The 12,622-nt window shown below is 42.4% G+C and overlaps 1 pseudogene; it reads right to left on the reverse strand.

The window, feature by feature from the left end:
• Positions 1–3,590: 3,590 nt before the first annotated feature.
• Positions 3,591–4,537, reverse strand: LOC100620641 (annotated as a pseudogene).
• Between the last annotated feature and the right edge of the window lie 8,085 nt (positions 4,538–12,622).

The raw sequence follows: 12,622 nt of genomic DNA on the forward strand, positions 1-12,622 counted from the left end.
CTCCCAGGTGTCACACTGGGAGGTGGTGTTCTGTACTGCACACACACTGCTCTAATCCTTAGTGTTTAAAGCAACAGCTACTTGACTCTAGCTTAGGATGTCGTGATCCAGGAATTGAGGCCAGACTTGGCTCTTAGTCTTGGCTGTGGGACGACTCCAGGGACCAATGCAGGTTGGATCCCTGGCCTGTCCATGGTGGGTTAAAGGATCTGGCATTGCTGCAGTTTCAGCTCAGGTCGCAGGTACAGCATGGATGCAACCCCTGGCCCAGTAACTTCCATATGCTGTGGGTGTGGCCATAAAAAAATCAATAGTAGAATTACTATATGATCCATCAATTCCTCTTCTGGTTGTATCTATCCGAAGGAAGTGAAAACAGGAGTCTGAAGAGATATCTGCACTCCCATGATTATGGAAATGGTGTGATATTATTATAGTAGCCAAGATATAAATACGGGCAAGGTATCAGTCAGAAAATGAATGGATGAAGAAGTTGTGATAAATGTATATGTCATAATGGAATATTGTTCAGCCTCAAGAAAGAAGGTAACCCTGCCATTTGCGACAACATGAATACAGCTCGAAGGCTTTATGCTAAGTGAAATAAGTCAGAGAAAGACTACGACTGTACATTTGAACTTATATGTGGAATCTAAAGAAGCTACTCATTAAAAAAAACAAAGGATGAGAGGTAGGGGTAATTGAAGAGGTGTTCTGTAAAAGTACAAATTTGGAACTAGCAGATATGCCTAAGTCCTGGAGAGCTAATGCACAAAACTACACTCATTATCTATAATACCAGAGTATAAACTTCAAAGTTGCTGTGTCTAGAGCTTAGTTGTTTCACCACAAACAATAAACTGTAATTATGTGATCTGATAAACGTTGTAGCTGTGCTGCAGTAGAAAACGTCCTGCAACACGTAAATGTGGCAAATCAACACTTTGAACATCTACAGCTTATGCAATCCTGTGTGTCAGTATTTCAACAACAATAAACTTCTAAAATAATATACATACTACAAATGAAACAGAGAACTAAAAATATTTTAGGGAAAAAACGGTTTTCATTTGCAAGTGACTGTAGAATAAAATTTTAATACATTTGGAGTGTAGTTGACGAAGAAACTATGTTACTTTCAGGTATAGAGCAAAGTAATTGGTTCTTCATATACACATCTTGATTCCTATTGAAGAGATTGCCCTGGGCTATACAGCAGCTCCTTGTTACCCATTTATTTCACACATAGTAGTGTCTATATATGTCAACCCCAAACCCCTAATTTTTCCCTCCTGCTCCACATCTCCCCTTTGGTGACTGTGAATTTGGTTTCAATTTTTTCCTTATTTTTAGCTATTTTAAAGGGCCACACATAAGGCATTTGAAAATTCCCAGGCTAGGGGTTGAACCTGAGCTGCAGATGCTGGCCTAGGTCATGGCCACAGCAATGCAGGATCCTAGCCATGTCTGTGAACTACACACAGGCTCACAGCAAGGCTGGATCCTTGATGCACTGAGTGAGACAAGGGATTGAACCTGCATTCTCATGGATACAGCTTGAGTTTGTAACTTGCTAGCCACAACCTAAGCTCCTGATTTCAATTTTTAAATAAGTGACCTGACCCTGTTTGGGAAAAGCCTCTTAGGAACTCGTTTGGAAACAAGCAGTTTTAGAAGAAAGCACTAACCGTTCTCTCTCTAGATTGCTGCTCCTGGACTTGAGCAGCCGTCTTCCAGCGTCCAGCCAACTCTGATCCCTTCAGACTTGCCCCCACAATCTGAACTGGCCATCTTTCCAGTTACTATCTGCCCTATGTCAGTGGTTTCTGTATACAGACAGACTCTCTGGGTTGTCTCAAGTCTGAAGTCAAGGGGAGATCCTACCAGCAAACAAGGACTTCTGTTCAGTCCTGAATTGGGTTTTTTCTCTACTTGCAGGGCTTATACTTATGCTTGTGCATAAGCGTATATAGTTACACCACCCCCTCTATTTTTTCTAATTGCTAGCATATTATGGTGTGTTTAACATGTTGCACCCTTAAAGCTGTCTGTTGATTTTTTTTTTAATTTCAAAAATCTGAAAACGACAGTCTTTTTAGCTAGTGGTGCTGGGAAAACTGGACAGGTGCATGTAAATCAATGAAATTGGTACATACCCTCACCTCACACCATGCACAAAAATAAACTCCAAATGGCTTAAAGACTTAAACATAAGACAAGATACCACCAAACCCCTAGAAGAGAATATAGGCAAAACATTCTCTGACATCAACAGGCCAAATGTTTCCTTAGGTCAGTCTCCTGAGGCAACAGAAATAAAAGCAAAAATAAACCAAGATAAACCAAAATAAACTAATCTAACTGACAAGCTTTTGCACAGCAAAGGAAACCATTAAAAACCAAAAAGACAACCTACAGAATGGGAGTAAATAGTTTCAAATGATGCAACTGACAAGGGTTTAATTCTAAAATAATAGAAAGAGCAAAAAAAACCTAACAACCTAATTGAAAAATGGGCAAATGATCTGAATAGACATTTCTCCAAAGAAGTTATAAAGATGGCCAACAAAAACATGAAAAAATGCTCAACATCACTGATTATTAGAGAAATACCAATCAGAACTACAAGAGTACCACCTCACACATGTCAGAATGGCCATCATTAACAGGCCAACATGTAACAAATGATGGAGAAGGGGTGGAGGAAAGGGGACCCTCCTACACTCTGTGCGTGGGGGGGGTGTAAATTGGTATAACACTGTGGAAAACAGGGTGGAGAATTCTCAGAAAACTAAACATAGAACTACCATATGACTCAGCAATCCCACTCTTGGGCATATATCTGGACAAAACTTTCCTCGAAAAAGACACGTGCACGGGTATGTTCATTGCAACACTATTCGCAATAGCCAAGATAGGGACACAACATAAATGACCATCGGCAGAGGAATGGATTAAGAAGTGGTACATGTATACAATGGAATGCTACTCAGTCATAAAAGACAAAATAATGCCATTTGCAGCAACATAGATGTACCTAATGATTCTGATACTAAGTGACGTCAGAAAGACAAATACCATAAGGTACCACTTTTATGTGGAATCTAAAAATATGGCACAGATGAACCTACCTACGAAACAGAGACAGATCATGGATGTGTAGAGCAGACGTGTGCTTGCCAGGGGGTGGGGAGGCGGGAGTGGGATGGATGGGGTGTTTGTGGTTGGTACATGAAAACTATAACATTTGGAATAGATGGGCAATGGGGTCCTTCTGTACAGCACAGAAAAACTGTGTGTGATTGGGTCCCTTTGCTGTACAACAGAAACTGAAGAAACATTGTAAATCAACTATACTTCTATAAAATAAATAAAGTGCTTGGAACCTACAGGTGCTAATAATAGTGATAATTATTGCTATGATCAGTCCTGATTTTAAGGTGTCTCCTATTTTGTGTACAAGGAAATAAAGGTGAGGGTTGAAAGAAGCATGATTTTAACCTAAACTTAAGTTAACCCAATTAAGCAATATTTGCTAGGTCTTGGTTAAAACTAATACAGTATTTAAAAAATTTATACATCACCCAAAATGCTAAGAAAGAGTCCTACTGAGATACTCTGAGAGTGGTCTTCCTCAGGGCCTCCTTTACATCTCTGTTCCGGAGGCTGTAGATGAGGGGGTTCACCATGGGGATCACCACCGTGTAGAACACAGACACCACCTTGTTCTGGTCAGTGGAGTAGCTGGACTTGGGCATCACGTAAATGGAGGTAAGACTTCCATAGTACAGAGTGACCGCGGTGAGGTGGGAGGTGCAGGTGGAGAAGGCCTTGTGTCTTCCTTCAGTGGAGGGCATCTTCAGGACGGTGATGAGGATGCGGATGTAAGAGAGACCTATGACAACACCTGTGATCCCAAGGATGGACCCAGAGGAGATGGAAGGGAGAATTTCAAGAACAGAGACATCTGAGCAGGAAAGTTTCAACAAAGAGGAAAAATCACAGAAAAAGTGGTCTATCTGATCTGGTCCACAGAAAGACAGGCTCAACAAGCAACTAGTAAATGTCCAAGCATTCACACACCCACCCAGATAGGAAGCTCCCAGTAAGAGGACACAGACTCTTGGGGACATGTGGGTGGAGTAGAGCAGGGGCAAGCTGATGGCCACATAGCGGTCATAGGCCATGGTGGCCAATAGGAAGCACTCGGTTGTCCCAAACAGGACTGCAGAACAGAACTGGGCTTCACAGCCAGCAGTGGTGATGGCCAGTCCATGTCTAAGGAATCCTATGAGCATCACCGGTGTGACAGATGTGGAAGAACCAATGTCCACAAAAGCCAAATGGCCCAGAAAGAGGTACATGGGGGTGTGAAGATGGGCACAGCTTCTTATCAAAGCAATGATGCTGCTATTGCCTACTAAGGTGACAACATAGATGCCTAGAATATCGCAAAGCAAATGACACCAAGCACAGGGTCCTCTGTGAACCCCAGAAGGATGAACTCTGTCACACTGCTGTGGTTTCCAGCCTCCATCTCTCATGGGAACTAGTCCTGTTGAGGGAAATGGGAATGTTTGTTTATACTTTCATTCTACACTTTCCCAGATTTCTCTGCTTATTCCGCAGACTCATGCACAGGAAGTTCTTCTTCTGCACTGCCTGTAAACAGAGTGCCTTATGGGATTTTTGTTTGTGTTTCTTTCTTCTTCCCATAACAGGATAATTGTTATGTATCGAAGAACAAGTGATGCCAAAAGGATTCTTTTAAGTCTTTCACATTTCGCCTGCCCCCAGGATGCACCCTAACTTCTCGAGCACAGCACACTGTACACCCTCTGATGCCCCCCTCTGCATGTGACTCTTTGCTTGTTCCTTGGGATATTTCTATCCTACACCTGCACTGATCCAACCTTCCTGAGCTATTTAGAATCCCCTTCCCCCGCACACACACTCTACTCTCTCTGCTTTGTGCCTTTTTCTTCAACTTGAATGGCTTCCAACCTCCCCCATCACCCCCCCTTCGCCCCCCGGGGACTTCTGTTCATCCTAGGATTCATTTCTCTTAAAGTCTTCTCTGCCTTCCAAGGGGTAATCAGATGACTTTCCCTTGGCTTGACATCATGTTTGAAGATGTTCAGATCATCATTGTTTATAGTGGTTATGCTTTTTGTTGTTGTTTGCATGTTTGCTCTTCACTCTCCTCAATTTATACACATTTCCCTCAACAATGGTGTATTTTCCTCCTGTATCATAACTAGAGTTGGGAATAAAATGTACTGAAAAAAAAACATTTGATGGATGAATGCATGGACAGTTTGATAAAGCATCAGGTGGATTACATTACAAATAAGATCTAGAAACTGCCGTTACTAGCTGCTTTTCTTAATGCCCAATTCAAAAGAAATATGTGCTGAGCTCTAAGATAAATGTATCTCTACTATTTTCAATAATGAAAATACACAACCCCTGTGCTAAGCTACATTCACTGATCTGTTGAGTTTTGGGTGACATTTTCTTCTTTTTATATTAAAAAAAAATTTTTTTGCCTTTTTAAGGTTGCACCCACAACATATGAAGGTCCCCAGGCTAGGTGTCGAATCAGAGCTGTAGCTTCCAGCCTATGCCACAGCCACAGCAATACCAGATCCAGGTGCCTGCTGAGCAAGTCCAGGGATTGAACCTGGGTCCTCCTGGGTGCTAATATGATTCATTTAGTTGAGCCACGATGGGAACTCCTAGGGTGACATTTTCATTAGTACCTTCTCTATGTTTTGGCATTGTGTTGTGACTTAGGCAAACTTCCTGTGTTTTGAAACAATCCTGAGAAAGCAGAATTAATGATAAATTATAAGGGAAGACACAAAGAAATCATTGCAATCCAATGCAGTACTTTTAGGGTATACTACAGATTCAGTAAAATTTAGAAAAAAAAGTGATATTTGTCAGAATGAGAAAATAGAGTATGAAAATCTTTTTAAATTGTTTCTTTCAGGTATTATAAAATAAAAAATTAGAGATTTCTTTCAGTAATCTGAAATTTTCACTTATGCACGTCTTTTCTTTCACTAACTCCAATTAAATATCAATCCCTCCAGGTAATTTCTTCCGATTTACAAAACCTATTTGCATGCACTTTTCTCTTACTTCTCTCTACACAATTAACTATAGAAAGAGTCACTCACAAATCCTTAACGTTAACAATGCCTCACAATCTATTTCAGTTTCTTTTAATGTCATTTGCAAATAGTGTTATATATTTGTAATCATATTATAAATTACATTTAGTATTTATATTTTCACTTAGTTATGTTGATAAAATATTTCCTGATGTCTCAGGTAATACTCATAGCGGAAATGCTGGATATGATATTCATGGAACTTCAAAACATATCCCAAAATACTTTCCTAAATGTATCTCTCTATATGCTCTCTGGAAAGTTTGTGCTTTTAACACATTAACATGACACTGAAATTTTCTATTCAGTACAACTGGTTCTGATCTTCATAGAAAGAAAATTTTCTGCCAACAACATTATTTGCATGCTTTAAAGTCTGGAGTATTTAATGCAAATGATAATATATGCATTAAATAGCTTCGAAATGTCCTTCTAACTTAAAAATATAAAAATGTCTCATTTTACAAAAGCATTTAGCGTTTCTACTCATACCACTTAGTTCATGGATAGAATGAATTGTGACATATAATGAATGAATAGCTAAGAACCTACAGCTCATTGAGCAATATGTTATGATCAGTCTTCATTAAATGCATTAAATTACTCTAGTGATAGGCTAGTTTACTACCATGGATGTAGCTCTTTCATGAAATATCTGTTTTTAGTCTTATCACTTGATCCCCCATGACTTTAATGGCACAAAGCCTCTCCTTTCTCAAACACTGAAATATCTGAATACAGCCAACACACACCTACTGCCTTCCCTTTTCCAAAAGTAAGCCCCCATAGATCCTTTGGCCATTCCACCTGGGGCATTGCTTTCAGATCCCTCACCATTCTCTGGTCAGCCTCTGAACAGACTCTGGTCTGAGGAATGGGGCCAAGCACTGAGCAGCATGTGTGCTCTTTGCCCTCTGACCAAGCAGAGTTCAGTGGGGCCAACCCTGCCTTCCCTGCAGGCTTCAGTCTGTGCTCACAGCATCTTGGAGGCTGAAGACAGAAGACGCAGAACCTGGGAGTCCCAGGGGCCAGAATTTTAATTTGCATTTGACCCTACAATCTCTCTTACCCTTTTTTTTTCATTAGTAAAACATGAAAAATTGTCCCTATGATGCAGCTTTGGAGTGAGGTTGAAAGAAATGACATCTACAAAGTACTCATCAGAGTGTTTGTTCTACATCAGAATTAAGTTACTTTTCCTTAAGTCAAAGTAAAGTGTTGGTGGATTTTCAATTATTTCACTTTGATGAGGATCATAGCATAATTTTCCCTTCAACCCATGTCGAGAGATATTCACAAAATCAAAGGCTGTCAGGAAGTACAGTCTATGCTCCTTTCTCTGTTTGGGGCTGTCATTCACAGCCACATGCATAAAAGGAAACTGATTTTTCCCTTTTCTTCCCCTCCCCTGGCTACCTGGAGATCTTTCTAGAGCTCTTAACTTTGGCACGAGGTTCATGCTGGCTCCCCTGCGTCAGAGATTTAATGCTCACCCCATGCTCCCCCTCACTGCACAGGATGAAGGGCCATGGGCTCTGTGCCTCCGACAACCTGAACGTCAGGTGGTTTCTTCCGGATTCGCTTTCCACTGTTTCAGCTACACAAGCCGAGCACTGCTTTGGCTGCTGGGGACCGTCCAGACAGCATTCTAGGGACTCCTGGGCAGCCTGGTTTGAGTGCCCAGAATGACCATTCTGTAACACCAGAATGCATTTACAAACACAGTTTTACATTATTTAGACAAACCCATGACTAATGCACTCACCTCTCAGAGCAGAATTGTTGATGCTGACCTCTAAGGAGAACTTTATAGAGCAGATGTTTGCCATGTAATTGTATAGTAGCTCTGCACTAAATACCTGACAGCATAAATGGTTGAAGGCTCTGCTCCATCTAGAAACAGAGTTACAAACGTTCTGTAAGGATGAGGAGGGTGTCTTTGTGTGTGTGGTGGGAAGGAAATGAAGTTCTAATAGAACTTGACAAATCTCTAGGGCTGTTCTTCCTGGCCCTTTGAGATAAAGGTCCTGGGTTAGCTCTCCAGAATGACTTGCACAGTATGTGACGCATTCAGGTGGCATAAATAGAAGGTCCAGTTGGAACAAATTCCAAGGGGCCTGATGAACACTTTTTCCAGAGAATAGGATTAAAAAAAACAGTTGAGAAAGAAATTTGGAGGGAGATGGGGGCCGGAGTCTGGGCCATCAAGGCTCTAATTTCATCTATGTAGACAAAACAGTCCCTTTAACTGAGGACATCAGCTGGTGGGAGAAAGCCATGGAGTAATACGAGTCAGGCAGCAGAAACAAAGCACCGTCTCCTGTCCTCAACGTGCAGCCCACAGACTGGTGCTCGCTGGCAAACTGTTTATTATCAGTCCACGATGCATTAAGGACAGGAGTGAAGGGAACCATTTCTACACTTTCATAGCAATTTGAGAAAGTAATTTTAATGTGTTGACTCTAATAATAAACATTTAGATATACATTTTTTATTTCAGTCCTTGTTACTGATTTTCCCAGCCATTCTAGTTTTGTAATAGATCTCATTACCAATCATCCTTGGAGGCTTGGGGGAAAATGGATAAAATCTTAAATGGTTTGAAAATCACTAAGTGTGGCTTTTATAGCCAGGAGACCTGAGGTTAGCTTGATGTGCAGGAGCTCAAGAAAGTTGTTTAAGCTCTTTGAGACTGAATTTCATGTTCTATAAAGTGGGATTAATAACCCTATCTCACAGTATAGGCCTAAGACTTAACTGGGATAGCATATACTTATCTGGAACAGCTAAGTGAAGTTACTGCTCTGTCTCAAACATTTGATTAGAAGAAAGGGCTTGGATGTGTTGACTCTGATGATTCACACTCATCAGGGTTGGGAGGTTCCCTGCCACCTTTTGCAAATTATTCTATTGCATCTTAACCCCCCCCCCAGATACTTTCTTCTTTGAAACCATGGTGTTCCAGCTATGGCATCTCCTGTCCACCCCATGAAGCTCCCTGCTATTCCTCATCCCCTGAGGACCTGAGCTCCTGCATCTCAAATTTTCCCTTCACCTCTATATTTGTCCCCAGCAAGGACAACTTCTAAGCATTTGGACACATCAACTGACAGCCTAACCTCACATTTCCTCTACCTTCTTAACTCAATAACTTTCATTCATCCACAAGCTACTTCTGGAACTCCCTAGAAACATTCATATCCTAAATCTCATTTAGGTTAGTGAGACCTAATCTTCCACCACTAAACCATAAATATGTAAAACTACAGTTTCAAAGGCTATTTCAACCATAGACCACCAGAAACAAACCTATAGTCCTACACAATCAAGTTTATTGGGTCAGTGCAGCGAGGGAGGGCTCGCCAAAAACCAGCATGCATCTCTCACAGGGAGAGAAGGCAGATGCCTCTGGAAGGACTGGATTCTCACTGAAGATACTGAGGACAATGAAGGGGTGCAGGAATCAGTGCCGGACTGGTTGCTGCTTCTGAGGTGAGATGAGGAGAAGGACGTAGTCGGGTTGGACACCATTAAGAAATGATGGCAATTTACTAGCTGGGCACCTCCAGTAGTAAGCGGGGATAGTGCCCCAGCCCTGCGTGTTGTTATCAGTAAGGACACACTCGTCAGTGAGAATTGGTCATTATGGTACATATAAAACTTTGGGGGAAGCATTTTCTGTCTAACATAATTTTGTTTCTAGAATTCTATGTGATGTCGGTCTCTAGTCTGAAGAACAATCAGAAATGTTTTTTAAGCTGATTTCTGCCCCATCCTTAACCCACTGAGCAAGGCAGGGTTCAATCCTTCATCCTCATGGATATTGTTTGGGTTCCTTACCACTGTGCACCAGTGGGAACTCCTTATTAATTTTTCAGTGAGTGAAATTACAGATATGTTTTTTTTTTCTATCAGTTTCTATTTATTTCATTGGTGTTCTTTCGTTATTATATATTTTTTCAATTTGTTTGTTGTTCGTTTTTAAGCTTCCTAAGATGGAAGCATAAAACTTTTGTTTTCACCTTTCTTGAGGGTTGTTTTCCCAGCCCTTTATCATGAGAAGGGATCGCATTTCCCTTTTTTAAGTGCTGCATGTTTGAATGATGCCTGGATACTGTGAAAGAAATTTAGTCTGGATGTAGTAAATCCTCTCAAACAGCCATTGCACGAATGTACCACCATTTCTTCACTTTTTATTCAGTGAAGGGCATTTGAGAATTTTCTAGTTTTTGCAATTCTGAATAATGCTTCTATAAGTTATCTCCATATAGGTCTTTTGCGGATGTGTGCTTTCATTTCTCCTGAAAGATATCCGGATTTTAATTGCTGGCTGTTATGGTAAGTATATGCGTATAAAAAAATGCAAGACTTTTTTTTCCAAAATGGCTGTGCCATTCCAATTTTACCAGCATTGTAATGAGTTCTGTTTTATGTTGTTATTTGTCAGCACTTGCTACTGTCGGATTTTTTTAAGCCATTCTACTATGTGTGTAGAATTATGTCTTTTATTGTATTTGCATTTCCCCGGGGACTGGTTGTGTGCAGCATCCATTTCAAATGCTTATTGCCTTCATGACCTTTTCTTTGGTGAAGTGTCTATTCAAATTTTCTACCTATTTAAAAAAAATTGGCTGTTCTCTCGCCATTGAGTTTGAAGCAAGTTACAGATTTAGATACAAACCTTTACTGTTCTCTGAATATTTTATTGAAATCTGTGTTCTGTCATTTGTTCTTCACAATGTCATTTGTTCTTATTAAGGCTTCATTTTATGAAAACAGAGTATCAATTATTATTGTGGTTCCTGTGTTTACTGTCATATTCAAGAAAATCTTCCTGGGAGGCGGAACAAGACGGCAGAGGAGTAAGAGGTCGTGCTCACTTCCCCACAACACATCAAAAACCACATCCCCATGTAAAACGACTCGCACAGAACATCAGCTGATGCTGGCAGAAGGACTTGAACCTCCAAGAGGGCAAAACTCTTGACAGAATGGGTAGAAAACAGGAAAGAAAGAGAGGAATCAGGACAGGACCAGCATTCCTGAGGGGGAGCTGTGAAGGAGAATAGGAACCCACCTGGGAAGACACCTAATGCCAAAAGATCAGCCCAGTCAGTGGGACCTCAACATCACGAGAAAAGCACGGCAGCTGGACTCATAACAGCAAGCAGAGTGAGAGCCGCACAGATCATCTGAAATACTGGCCAGATACCACAGCCTGAGACACTCGGGCAGGCTGTGCCTGAGATCAGGCATGGAGGTCATCCCGGGGAGAGAACTGGGGACGGCATGCAGGGCTAAAGGGCAGTGTGCCACAGGCTAAGGAGGGGACACCATGGCAGAGGGACCCCATGAGAAGGTCTGGACCCAAAGGAGGGCAAGGCGCCATTGTTGGGGGTGGGAAAGGAGGCAGGGTGGGCTACCATGGGAAAGTCCTGCACCAGAGTGTGCACTTTGCCCCAGGCTTAGAGGGGAAGGCGGGGTGGCTCAGCAGAGGCTGGGCTTGCGAGAAGCCTCTTGCTCATTTAGGGGAGATTAGGTTGCTTTATGCAGGCTACCTATTGTGGCCAGGCACTATTGTGTGGGCGAAGGGCATAAGGGGGCTAAGTGCAATGTGGTGCCCTTGCACAATGTACAGGTGGCAGGACAGACAGCACCTGTCTCTCAGGGCCAGAGGGTGGCTTGGCTTGCCACCACTGGGGGCCTGTGAGTGGGTTCCATCTGCGACCCCAGTCACTCAGGGGTTGGCAAAAAAGAAAAAAAGAGGGCAACTGCAACCAAGCACCATATGCTGTTGCTCTCACTCCCCTGGAACACAGCCTCCCTGCAGGCTGCCACTGCCAAACGCTCTGGGTGGTGGCCAGAAACTTGGTCACTGGTCCTTCCAAGACCCTACAACTAGGAGCCACTGGTGCAGCACCATCCATTGGTTTAAGTGGGACAGGGTGCTTCTTGTGTGGTCTGCAGGTTGCAGTGGCAACCTGGCAAGTATTCCTGATTCCAGAGGTGGGTGTGCCCACTGCCATTGGAAAAGGAACCAAAATCACTTGCAGCCCCCTTCACCTAAAGGCACCAGGAAGGGCATGTGACAAACACGCCTGTAGGTGCACTAGCCCGCAGACACACCTCCTGCTATTGCACTGCCAAAGTTTCAGCAGACCTTGGCAGTAGAGCCTGATCTCTGTCACTTCCCAGGAATCCTGCAACTAGAGCAGCCTTTAGGGCAACCTTCCTATGTGGGCTAAAGTGAACAGGATGGCTTCATGCATGGTCTACAGGTGGTGGGCAAATCCAACACAGTATCACGACTCAAGAACAGTCATGTGGCCTGCTCTCGAGATAGGGTCCCTGAACAGCACACCTTGTATTCAAAGACCTCAGAGGGGCATGCCAAAATCAAAACACCAAGCTGCCATGCTTCTCACCTATGCTCTCTCTGGGGT

This window comes from Sus scrofa, unplaced genomic scaffold, assembly GCF_000003025.6.
Source record: "Sus scrofa isolate TJ Tabasco breed Duroc unplaced genomic scaffold, Sscrofa11.1 Contig1947, whole genome shotgun sequence".
In the NCBI taxonomy this organism is placed as follows: domain Eukaryota; kingdom Metazoa; phylum Chordata; class Mammalia; order Artiodactyla; family Suidae; genus Sus; species Sus scrofa.